Consider the following 13,340-nt stretch of genomic DNA (forward strand, 5'->3'; position numbering starts at 1 on the left):
GGAAGAGAAGGAAACCAGTGTGTCTGAATCAAGATGAGTGAGCATACAACTATGAGTATTGCTCTGCTCATCCCAAAAGCTTTAGTTCCTCCTCATGCATTTATAGGTTAAATTTAATTTCCTGTGTTTTGACCCTTAGTGGGCTTGGTCTGTGAAATTCTGATTTAATTTTCTAAATACAGGGGTCACTTGAGAAAGATCCAAGTTTTTCCTGAGACAAATTTATCAACTATCCATCTACATAACCCCGACTGCCAGAGTTTTACAACCTTTTCCTGATATCTCTACCTATAAAGCCATTTTATTGAGTGAGAGAGACAGAAAAGTTCATTGTATCTCAATAGCTACTATCTCTAATAACTTCTCTTGGTATGCATAGAGAACCCTGGAGTTCTAGTTTTTAACCACTTACATATTAGCATAGATTCATTTATCAGATTAGCTGAGTCAATAACCTGGATACCTACTGAGGCACAGACTGGCTTGGGAGTAGAACTGGGAGTAAGGAGGATGAGTAACAATACAACAGTGTTCCGAGGGGAAAGCAGAAGAGGAAAGCCAGATAGTTGTCTTCATATGAGCGGGACTCATCATGGGATTTCCACCTAGTCTAATCCTGGCAGCTCAGAAAGTAGCATGAGGACAGCATGAGAACCCAAGTATGTACACAGCAGGCTGTAAATGATGGACCCTCTGCAGTGGACATCAAAATAAAAATAAAGAGGGAGAAGATTCAAACATAAATTTCCCTTCCATTTACATTTTTCAAAACTAATAGAATTTTTTTTTTTAGCTACATCCTAAGTAAATCCCATTTCCTATTTAACTTACATCAGTGAACCTTTCTTCCTCACCACCCAGCTGCCACTTCTAGGCCTCTTCTTTCTCCATCTCTTCCTCCGTGGAAGAGCCTAAATCATGGCTACACAGAGTACCATTGCCCACCATCATCATACCTTTAAGCAAAAGAGCAGGCATCTTTAATTCCTGCTATTTTATTTGGGGAAAAGAAAAGGAAGCCTCTCAGAGATAAAGTTAGCAGGAGATGACCTACTTGGTTTGAAAGTGAAGACAACCAGAACAGGGGGAAAAGTTCTTAAGAGTGAATAGTTCAAGTAGATAAATAACTTGAACAAATAATCCAAAAAGGATAACAATGCCCTGGCCCATGTGGCTCAGTTGGTTGAACATCGTCCAATGCACCAAAAGGTCGCTGGTTTAATTTCCCATCAGAGCACATGCTGGTTTCAGGCTTGACCCCCAATATAAGGTGTGCCAGAGGAAACTGATCAGTGTTTCTAAAATCAGTCTCTCTCTCTCTCCCTCTCTCTCTCTCTCTCTCTCTCTCCATTCCTCTCCCTTCCTCTCTCTCTAAAATCAATAAAAATATTTTTTTAAAAAAATAACAACAGTAAATGAACAATTACAAAAACATGATCTAATTTTTTTAGATATGGCAGAGAAATCCATCTAAATATTCAAGGTAGATCAAGTAAGTATATTCTCTGCCACAGAGCTCATAACCAACGCCTTAAGTTGCATTAATTCAGAATTTGGGTTAAACACGAGGTACACTTTTAGAACCGATAATCATGAGTGAGTAAGTTGCTCTCTCCCTCGTATTGCTACAAAAAATATTATCTCAAAATTTACTCAACTGCACTGAGTAAAACAGTTGTTTTCACAAAACTGGTGGCAGACTTTTCAAGCCAAATTCTAAACATCCAATCTTCTCTCCACCTGAAATATGTGGTTAGAAATGGAACAACAGAAAACATTTTTAAATAATTCTACAGCCCTCTGTCCTTTTGATATTGATTTGCTCCAGAGTTCAATCCTTTGCCACCTCTTTTTTTCATTCTGCATACATGTCTCTGGGCAAGTTTATCCATTCCCATAGCTAAAACTACCATCTAAATATTGATTAGTTGCAGACTTATTTCCAGCCCAGACTCATGTGTCCAATGCCTACTAGGCATCTATAAATATTCTACAGGAAAAAGAAGTAGAAGAAAAGATTGAACTAACATTTGTGGAGCATCTACAAAGCTCCAAGACCTCAGACTTAGCTCACTATCTTTCCTCACTCCCAAAACTCTACCTCCTCTTACATATGCTTCATGCTTTGCATGGCCCCGCCTTCCCCCCAACCTCTGAAACCAGAAACTGAAGAGACAACCTAGACTCCTCACTCTCATGGCCACACATTCAACTAGTTAGAAGACATTTTAGATTCTGCCTCAAAAAATTTTTTGAATATAATTCTTTTTTTCTATATCTTCACTTCCACTGCAATAGTTCAAGCCCTTATCATTTTTTCCAATGGGTTTATGTAGCAACCTCAGATCTTCGCCCTTCCTCTCATCTTAGCTTCAGCAGGCAAAGTTACCAAAAATTCTAATATAATCATGTCCTTCCCTTGCTTAGTATCTTCCAATGACTATCAGTTTTCCTCACCATAAGTCCGAACTCATTTCCTGCCTGTCCCTCTTATACATCTTACATGGCACCAACACAGACCTGTACACATTTTCCCAAGTATGCAACACTCAGACCACGGTGCTTCTGTGTGTCCTTTTGGATGCCTCCAGAAAACTCTACCTATCGTCTCTTCCTCCTCACCTTTCCAAGTCGTCCCTTCTCTGTGCTTCCACAGTTCTACAGTCATACTTACTGGTTTTTAGAGAAAGAGTAAAGGAGAGGGAAAGAGAGAGATACATTGATGTGAGCGAAAAACAGCCATTGGCTGCCTCCTACACACCTTCTACCAGGGATCGAGCCCACAACCTGGGCATGTGCCCTGACCAGGAATCGAATCAGCCAACCTTTCACTGCATCAAAGGATCCCAACCAACTATGCACATCAGCCAGGACTAGAGTCACGTTTATTGTGCTGTACTGTTTTCCTTGAGCTCTCTTTCTGCCCTTTTAGGTTGTGAACACCTTGAAATCAGAACCATGTATTTCACTTCTATGTTCCACAGCATCTAGAACAGTGCTTGGAATCTGATAGGCTTTTACAAGAATTTGAACAAACAGGTAAATGTGCCCAAAGTTTCTTTTCCGGCCTGTACCACGCCTCTGACATATGGAGCTCTGACATGTTTGAAAGGTCATAAGGTGGGTGGAGCAAAGGGTCATTGCTACTTGAGATCGCACGTTTCTAATTGAAGTTCTGCCAGTCACTCATATGTGGATAAGGAATGTTTCCCTCCTCTCTCATACAAGCATCTCTCTAATTAAAAGACCAATCTAGTAAACCCCACTAGATGAGTTTTACATAGAAGAAAGGGGTGCTTTTGTGACTAAAATAGCAAAAGGAGACTAAAAAAAGTAATGAAAACTTTGGAGATGATTCTATAGAAGTCAGTAGCAAAGCTCAAAGAAAGGGAAGATGGGTGTTTTATTCTCTAGACCACACTGCCTCCCTGTGGGAGGTTTTCTGGAGAAGGATATGCTGAAAGAAAAGCAAATCCAATTTCACACAATTGTAAAGTGGATGTAACTAGATTCATTTATACCAGAAGTCCACTCCCAAATTCTAGGCCAGGAATGGCGCCAGCCGGGGACTTGTTTTCTGAAAGGCTGATGTCCACTTTTATGGATTTTTGTTCACTTAAAAATAAGTGGTCCTGGGAATGATTTTTGCAAATGTCAACAAGACCAAGAAATGAAATAACCGCAGTCTAATTGTTTTGTTTTTACTACTTTGAATAAGTATACTTAGAAGTCTTAATCATTTAATTTACTTATGAGGAATATATGATCCTAAGATCAATGTCCCTAAAAATCAAAATCACAGAAGGAAGTTCTTCATTTGCTATGTACTAAACAACATTTTTAACTTAGCTTTTTAAACATTTAATTGCAATGATCAAAAAGTCAACACAGTCACTGAAATTAATGATTGCTCCCTGCCTGTATATCCTCCTAAAAAACATCAGATGCCCTTCCACAAGTTAAAATGGTACAATCATTTTGAGAAACACCTCAAAGATCAATTTTCAATTACCTGGTAGAAGAAGTAATTCTTCGAGTGCTGCTTTCCGAAAGAAAACAAAAATCTCATGTTTGAGGCACAAAATACATTTTTCATGATTTCAGGACTTACTTATTTAAACATGCCCCAGTTTCTAAGGGTTCACAGGCATCATTCAAGGACAGAAAACGGTCTTAGTCTTCTGTTTCCACAAAAGGCTTTGAGCAATTTCCAGAAACGAAGTAGTTGCTTAGGATCTACCTTAACGCAAATATCTGAAGGCTCTGCTTCTGAATTTCCAGAATCTCAGAAGTATTCAAATTCATGATTTGCCTATTTCCTGACCAGTTCCTTTGAAGTGGCTCTGGGATCCATGCTCCTATTTGAAATGTCCGGCTGTCTGTAAATAGTGGTGATTTCCTTGATGTCTGCAAGGCTGCTTTCTTTCTCTGACGTTTACCTGTGCTACCTCTCACTGAGACCACATATTCTTGTACATATCTGTGTTCTCTGGTCCATCCATACGGTCCTTGTTAGATGTTTACTGCTTCAACTTAATGGGAAAGGACGCATAGCCATAATATCGACTCTTAGCTGAATCTACATTTTTATTTTCTCCAAAGGTCAAGTTGTTTTATTTACTGCACACACACAAATAAAAGCTTAAAGAAATATTTTCTTTTTAATGATGGGCAATGAAAGTACATATGCCATCCATATGACAAGCATGTGACTTCTGCATGTCTGCACTAGTACTATTAGAGCAAATAACTCAGGAATTAATAAAGACAATAGTGTACATAATGTTTTCTCGTGAGCAATCAGAGGCATGAATTTGAGACAAGGCAAGAGAAAGGGTTAGCCTGAGGGGAAGCTGGGGGGAGAGGAGAGCTAAGGAAATCTGCCTGGCACCCTCTCAAAGAAGACAGGCAGACACTTATATATCGCCAACTTAAGCCAGAGGAAAACAATGGGTTGCTGACATGAGGGAAAATATGGAACAGGAAGTAAAGCAAAAATATTTTCCATTTTCTCTCCCTTATCTTATCAAACTAGGCTTAAAAGTTACAGAGGAGAGATTGTTCTTCTGAGTCAGACAACCTGGACTTAATCTGGAATTTGTCACTAAATAACTGTTTGACTTTGGCCAAGTCAACTTCCCTGGGATTGAGTTGCCTTATACTTGAAATAATAAATTAGGTAATTCCAAGGATGGTTTGGGTTCTAAAAATGAAAAGCACATTCAAACCCTGGCTGATATGGCTCAGTTGGTTGGGGTATCACCCTCCCCCCAGTTGATATACAAGTTCCCAGTCAGGGCACATACCTAGGTTTCAGGTTAGATCCCCAGTTGGAGTGTGTATGGAAGGCAACCAATCCATGTTCTCTCTCACATTGATGTTTCTATCATCTATCTATCTATCTGTCCATCTCAAGTCAATAACTGACGGTTTAAAAAAAACACATTCAAGGACAGTTGGAGAAGACTGTTCAAGGATAATTCAAGGGGATTGGGTTGAGTCACAGTTATAAGTCACTTCTCACTTTTTAATATTGAACGCAATCTTCACTTTGAAAGTCTACACACCCCTGAGATAATATTTTACTTCTTTTCATTAGAAATGGATGAAGGGGTTGGGAAGAAAATAGACATAGAAGCAAAAGAAGTAACCCAGGGTAGAAATAATCTGTGGGGGCTGAGGGGTGGGGGGAAAGGTGGATAGATCACCCGCTGGATAGCAGAGAGAAGAGGAGGGAGACCCTGGAAGAGGGAATGCGTGGAGACCTATAGGTATGTATTATCATGGTATATTCAGGTAGCAATAAGCTGTTTGGGACTGATAAACCTGACATGTAAGGAGCTAGGGAGGAATGTGTTCTGTACTAAGGGACACTGACTTTATCCTGTCTCTAATGGGACTTACTGTAGGGTTTAAGCAGGTGAGCAGAGTGGGTGAGACCATGGTCTCTCAAGCCAGGCTGCCCAGGCCAAATCCTGGCTCTCTCACTTGGCATTTGGATCATTTAGGGAAAATATTTTACCATTCTGTGTCTCGGTTTCTTCATCTGTAGAGTGTGGATAGTAATAGCACCCGTCTCATAGGGTTGTTGTTAATATCTGTGTGAGTTGATGTCTATAATATTTGTGTGAGTTGATGTTTAGACCGGTGCCTGGCACAAATAAATTACTTAACAAATATTGGTTGTGAGCATTAACAATCAGATTGTCAAGTTAGCCATGTGATGCAATGGGTATTTCTTAAAGTCTTAGGCATAAACATGTGGGGGACTGAGATAAAAGTATGAGGCAGATGTTGGACTGAGTATTTTCTATAAAGGATATTATATGATTTTCTCCTCCTGCCCCGAAGATAAAGCAAAGTCAAAATGACCTATTGAAACTCAGACAGGAAATATGTTTTGGGTTAATAATAGGGGATTGGAAATTATTTATACTGGTCAACATGACCTAGCTGAAGAAATGCTTTTATGTCATCCATCACTAAAGTTATTTTCCTAATAAGATTAATCATGAGATGAAAACAACTATCCCCTAATAAGATAATGAAAATGAAAATGAAGGCACTCTCTTCTACTATGCAACTTCTGAATTGACAATCCAGTAAGAAGCGGGTCTTGGATGCTAGAATGGAGCTAAAGCTGGGGATCCATCTCTGAGAACTAGTCCCTGGTAAGATAATAGGACTCATGTGAAGGACACACTGCCAACCTGCTGGGTGATGGTCCCATTCTCAAACCCACTCTTCTTGCTTTCCCTGGTCAGTAAGCATGGGAACCCTCACAGTGAACCCATGAGCTGGAAGGAGACTTTAAACTCATCCCTGCTATATGCAATTCTATGGGGAAGAATGCGTAAACCCAAAGGCACTTAACCTGGCATCACGAGTGAAAACATGGGAGTGCTAGAGGAAGAGGATGACTAATACAGATTCACCGTTTTCCCATTTATGTTTTTCTGAATCCAACAAACAGGTCTTTTTTCCATCTTTAAATAAATACCTGGAGTAATGAGTGCTAAACTTAGTCAAATCATGCACATGGGCTAAGGAGAATTGAAATCTGGTATCTCTCAATTAATCAACTTACCCAGGAATAATTCCAATACAGAATAGAAGCTCTATTGAAGGCAGGGGAAAAATTATCACAACAGTTCAGGCAATAGATAATAAGGGGCTGAACATGGAATGGAAAGGCAGATTGAAGAAGAGGTATCTCTCAATTACTCAAATTACCCAAAATGTTTATACTCAGCCAGTGTGCAAAGGCAACAATTATATTCTCAAGGACATCGGAGCTTAGAAAACACACTATTCAAAGAGCATTTTGGAAAGTGTCACGTAGAGATTTCTTCAGCAAATATAAATGAATCAAAATAAGAGATAATCACCGTTTAGGAGGATTTCTATGTTCTTCTGACTCAGAAGTGTAGTTGGATGATGTGCCATCAATGGACTCTGCAGCCTGGGGAGGAAAGCTTGACTCTGCTTCTTTCTGCTTCTCCCTGCTTCTTCTTCTCCATCCCCAGATCAGGAAGTTTACCTTGTGCCACCCTGTGGTCCCACAGTCCAGATGATAGTTCATCAAACAAAACTGATCCTAGTCTGTTACTGCCTTGCAAGTAACAAAGAAAACATTTAAATAATTAGACATTGTGCTGAGAGAATAAATAAAATCTATTTACCCTCCAACAAAGAACTGCATGGGGCAACATAATGACTATTTCCATTGCAAAGGAACTTGAAAGATGATTTTCTGTAACATTAAAACCCACATTGTCCAGACAAAATTGTAGGGATTTTTTCCAATATAAAAGATTAACAGGACTCCTGCTGCAGGTGTTAACTTCCCAATCACCTCTTTGTGCCATGTCCTAACAGTAAGGAAATACAAACAAGCTAACTGTGGCTATCCTGGGGGCATAAATTTTATTTCTGTACTCTTCAATTTTCCTACGATGACCCTGGTATATAGAAACTTTTTTTAATAACATAAAGAATTTTGTACAGAATTTCTGAATACATATATTAAATTGACTGTTATGATAATAATATTTGTGCCTGGGTTATAAGACAATAGACGCACATTTTCTTTCCTTTCTGAACTTTCCAAATCATCCATAATGAGATTATAAAGCATTATATAATTGTATTATATGATATATATAACTGTATTTTATAATAATTGCATTTTACAGGAGGAAAACAATTTTTATTTAAAAACTGAAAGGAATGGGATATAATGTAAAATAATATTGTGACCTCAATATTGTGAATGCAAATCAAAACAATTTTAAGCATTCAGATAATCATGGCATTCAGATAAGTCATTAGTGTGGATGTTGACTAGCAATGATGTCAAAAAAGTCAAGGAAAGAGAAAGTTAAGGGAGAATAAGACATAATCAAGTAATCAAATACTACAGAGGTCAAGAATATCAAGACTTAGAGGTCTCTGTTGGAAATGGCAAGGCAAAATGTTCTCAAAACTGCCTGGTGCTGGCACAAGAACAGATATATAGATCAATGGAACAGAACAGAGAACCCAGAAATCGACCCAAGCCACTATGTTCAATTAATATATTTTTTACAAAGGAGGCAAGAGCATACAATGGAGTCAAGACAGTCTCTTCAATAAATGGTGCTGGGACTATTGGATGGATACAGGCAAAAAAATGAAACTAGACCACCAACTTACATCATACACAAAAATAAACTCAAAATGGATAAAGGACTTAGACCTAAGAAGGGAAACCATAAAAATCTTAGAAGAAGCCATTGGCAACAAAATAGCAGACATTTGTCATAGCAATATCTTTACTGATACAGCTCCTAGGGTAATGAAAACTAAGGAGAAAATAAACAAATAGGACTACATCAAAATAAAAAGCTTCTGCACAGCAAAAGAAACCATCAACAAAACAACAGGAAAGCCCACTGCATGGGAGAACATATTTGCCAATGATATCTCCGATAATGATTTAATCTCCAAAATTTATAGGGAACTCATACAACTAAACAAAAGGAAGATAAACATTCCAATCAAAAAAAGTGGTCAAAGGACATAAATAGACATTTTTCTAAAGAGGACTACAGAAGGTCAGGAGACATATGAAAATATGCTCAAAGTCACTAATCATCAGAGAGATGCAAATCAAAACAACAATGAGGTACCATCTCACACCTGTCAGAATGGCTATCATCAACAAAACAACAGACGACAAGTGCTACAGAGGATGTGGAGAAAAAAGAATCCTCTTGCACTGCTGGTGGGAATGCAGACTGGTGCGGCCACTATGGAAAACAGTACGGCGTTTCCTCAAAAAATTAGAAATGGAACTGCCATTTGACCCAGTGATCCCACTTCTAGGAATATATCCCAAGAAAACAGAAACACCAACCAGAAAGGATATAGGCACCCCTATGTTCATAGCAGCACAATATACAATAGCTAAGATTTGTAAACAGCCTAAGTGCCCATCTGTAGATGAGTGGATTAGAAAACTGGTACATCTACACAATTGAATACTATGCTGCTGTAAAAAAGAAAGAATTCTTACCATTTGCAACCAGCATGGATGGATCTGGAGAGCATTATGCTAAGTGAAATAAGCCAGTTAGAGAAAGATAAATATCACATGATCTCACTCATTTGTGGAATATAAAGAACATTATAAACTGATGAACAAAATAGATACAGAGGCAAAGAAGAATCAAACACTCTGCCAAACTACAGCGGAAAGGCAGGGGAGGGTTGGGGGAGGGTAAGCAATCAACTGAAGGACTTGTATGCATGCATATAAGCATAATCAATGGACACAGACACTGTGGGGAGGGGGTGAGGGCATGTGCCAGGAGGTAGGGGAGGCAGGGGGGGGTGTTAGTGGGGGAAAAGGGAGACATATGTACTACTATTTGTAATCATTTAAACAATAAAAATAAATTAATTAATTAATTAATTAAATTTTTAAACAAGAAAGAAATGGTAAGGTAAGAGCTATTCCAGTAGAATGGTGATGTTACCAGTATTGAAGTTCTTGGGTTCCCCAAAATAGATATCGAGAGGAAACCCCAGAGAAATTTCCAGACAGATTTTCTTAACAGATTAAGTTTATGTGGAGCCCAAGGGAGGAAGCACAGAGGAAAGGAAGGTTCTCTGAGCAGGCTTGGGGGCTGGCTCTGCCTGGCTGCTTGAACAAGTTGAAAGAGGCAGCTTGTGGAATTTTCCATTTCAGGGTGGGGTGACTTCCTTTCCCAGCTGTGTTGCCTATAACTATGTTCTCGCCTGTGCTGGGGCGGCAAACCTTGATCAACTGTGCAGGCAGGTCGGTAGTTTAAGCAGTTAGAAGGGAGATAAAATGAGCTACCTCTGCCTTTTTGAGTAGGGAATGGAGTGGTGACATTTTTGCATTTGGTGTTCCTTCTTGCCATCTCATGACTTTGGGGTCCCAGTCCCAGATCTCTATTCTTTCTCAGTGGAGGCAGAAATCAAACGGGATAGTTTGGAGAGTGAAATGAAAGAGGAGAGGCAGGGACTTTAAAAAGTACCAGAGAGGCTGAGTGCTCAAAGTAGCTCTCATGGGGCAAAAGGGACTGTTCTCACCCAAAACATCGAAAGCAATATACTTTTGATTTTCCTTGCAACTACCTTTCTGCACTTACCCCTTAAAAATCATCCCAAATACCTTTTTGAAATCCACGTGGTTCTAATGAATCTTGCTCCACTTTTCTACAGGGTTGGCTAAACCCAGCAAGGCATTCTATTCCCCTCACACAGTGATTGGTTCATGGGTGGATAGGGGTCCTACACTGGATCAAACACAGGGATAATCAAGAGTTTTGCTAAGCATTCTGCGACACTTGCCACCACTCTGAGAGCCACATTATACGCAATGTGAACTGTACCTCTCCGGAGTGGTCCTAACAGATGTTCTCTCCTACTATGGAAAAAAATGTGCTGTGAGGATATGATGTCTACAATCTTGTGGCCACGAAGAAAGAGAGAATGAGGACAAAGGCACCATGTGAACAAAGCTGAGTGGCATGAATAAGTCACAGCAAAACAAAACAAGAGCCCAGACCAAACTTCCCCTTCAGACTGTCCTACCTCTGGACCTTTTCAGTAACATGAGCTAATAAACCTCTTTATGTGTTAACCCTGTTAAAGTTGAGTTTTCTCTTATGTACAACAAAAATCATTCTGGTGGATCCACTACCCTGCTTCCTTGTTTGTCCTCGTTGCAAACCTTCTGTACAAAGGCTGGGGTTTTGTTTGTTTTTTAAGCAAGCAGGCGGAGAAAACCACCTGCGTTGTCCAGAAAAAGGAAGGTGAAACGTTTAATGCACTATTTCAAGAATTTACCCATTCCTGGGCCAAAAAGACACCCACGGCAGGGCTTTGAAGCCCATCTTGTTGCAGATTTGAGTCGACAGGCACTGCGGTTCTGCTTCCTCTCTTCAGCTGCTCAGTCCCCGGGATGTGATCAACTATCAGGACCCTCAACAACTTGTTCTCTGCCTTTCTACCAGCATACGCTCATGCTTGTGTCTCACTTAATGTATTTCTTAGCTCGATTTCAATAATATTTCCATTTTCCCCTTTATAAGTATGACTTCTGTGTACTCTTTTACCCGGTCTAAAGAAAATGGAAAATTCTCTAGGTTAATCCTGAAACCAGGCTTCCAGTTCAAGTTTCTTTCCATGACACCACCGTACACAGATGAGTGTCCTTTCCCCTAGACAAAATTCACTGAATGCATCTCAATTTGAAGAAGGAAAATACACGCTAAACCAAAAAGAATTTAAGAAAAAAAGGCAACCCTCAAACCCAGCAAATAAGACTCTCTGCCACATTCTGGAGGGCATTAGCTTAATCCACTCTACTCAACTTTTGCCTTTAATCATCCTTTGTCTAATGTGAGGTTCTCTCCTCATGTGAAAGCTGTTAAGACACACAAGGTAAAATCAGCCCAGATTTTCTTGGTCCTGATGCTTCCCAATAGTCCAACTTGGAGCCACACAAGGTCACGTTCAACATGAAGTGTAGTATGGTGATTCCCCCCCACTGAGAGACAAAAGTACTTCAAAGAAATGCTATGGAGAGGGGGAAACTTCAGCTTGATTTCTAGCTATATAATCCTTTTCATATATCCACCCCCCCCCCCCCCACACACACACACCAACTAAATACTGAACATCTAAGAAATTTTAATCTGGACTCAGGAATTAACACCTTAAAGACATACAGAATAAAAGAAAAAGTTGAGAAGAAAATGTGTAATACATGTATTAACATCAAGAGGACATTCTATTACTAAATCTGTCTGTCATTATGAACAGAAGAGATTATATTCTATGGCCTTCAGAAATGCAGTTTTACCAGCAAGACTGCTAAGTAGTCTACTGGTTATAAAGGTAGGTTTCTGGAACACGGCCTAGAAATATAAAAGCTCACAGTGAAGAATTTTTAAATTGCTATTGTTGAAAAAAACATGAAAATGATTACCTTGCTCATCCTTACTTCAACATTGATTTCAAGATTACAAATAACCCTTAGAATATTAGAACTTATTTAAATCATACTACACACACTGTTTTAATCATACAATAAATTTGGCTATTTGACTACTAATATCCATTTTTCAAAAGTTGCTCTCCTGTAAAAACCTTAAGTACTATATAAATCAGGTCGATTTTATTTAGAGTGTGATGCTAGATCTCTGAATCAATTACTCTGAATTCTAAAAAATAAATTGATTCAATATTGGCAATAAAATATAAGAAAATATACTTGATTTGTTTGATTTACAAATATATCCCTGGATAAAGATGAAATTATTTAAAGTGTTTTAAAATGTTATCTATTCCATATTTGTGTAACCCAGGGACTCAATAACTTTTATAATACCGAGAGCCAAGAAGAAATTATTGACAAACACTTTAAAAAAAATAGCTATAGAGCAAATTGAGTTATCAAAAAAAAAGTCCTCATTATACATAAAAATTTTAAATTAGATGCTGGTTAATTATACTTTTTTCCCCCTGAACATTAACTACATGTGACCCATGTGCTTAAGAAATTGTGATATGTGACTCAAACATGAAATTCTACCCGTTTGTACCAAAGATGTGTTCCATCCCTTGACACCCAGAAAAACACGTTTGAAATCCTTTTTTAACAGCTAGTAGTCCCTAAAATTGAATAATTTGCTATTCACAGTGAGAAACCACTTATATGGCATCTATATGGTGTTGACAATCAATACTTATACACATTTTATTTTATTAGAAATCTTAAGAAGTCAGTATTTTCTGTACTATATTTTTTTGAATATATTTTATTG

The sequence above is a fragment of the Myotis yumanensis genome, unplaced genomic scaffold (assembly GCF_028538775.1).
Source record: "Myotis yumanensis isolate MYYU_CA2020_CCGP unplaced genomic scaffold, mMyoYum1.0.hap1 SCAF_1, whole genome shotgun sequence".
Taxonomy (NCBI): Eukaryota; Metazoa; Chordata; class Mammalia; order Chiroptera; family Vespertilionidae; genus Myotis; species Myotis yumanensis.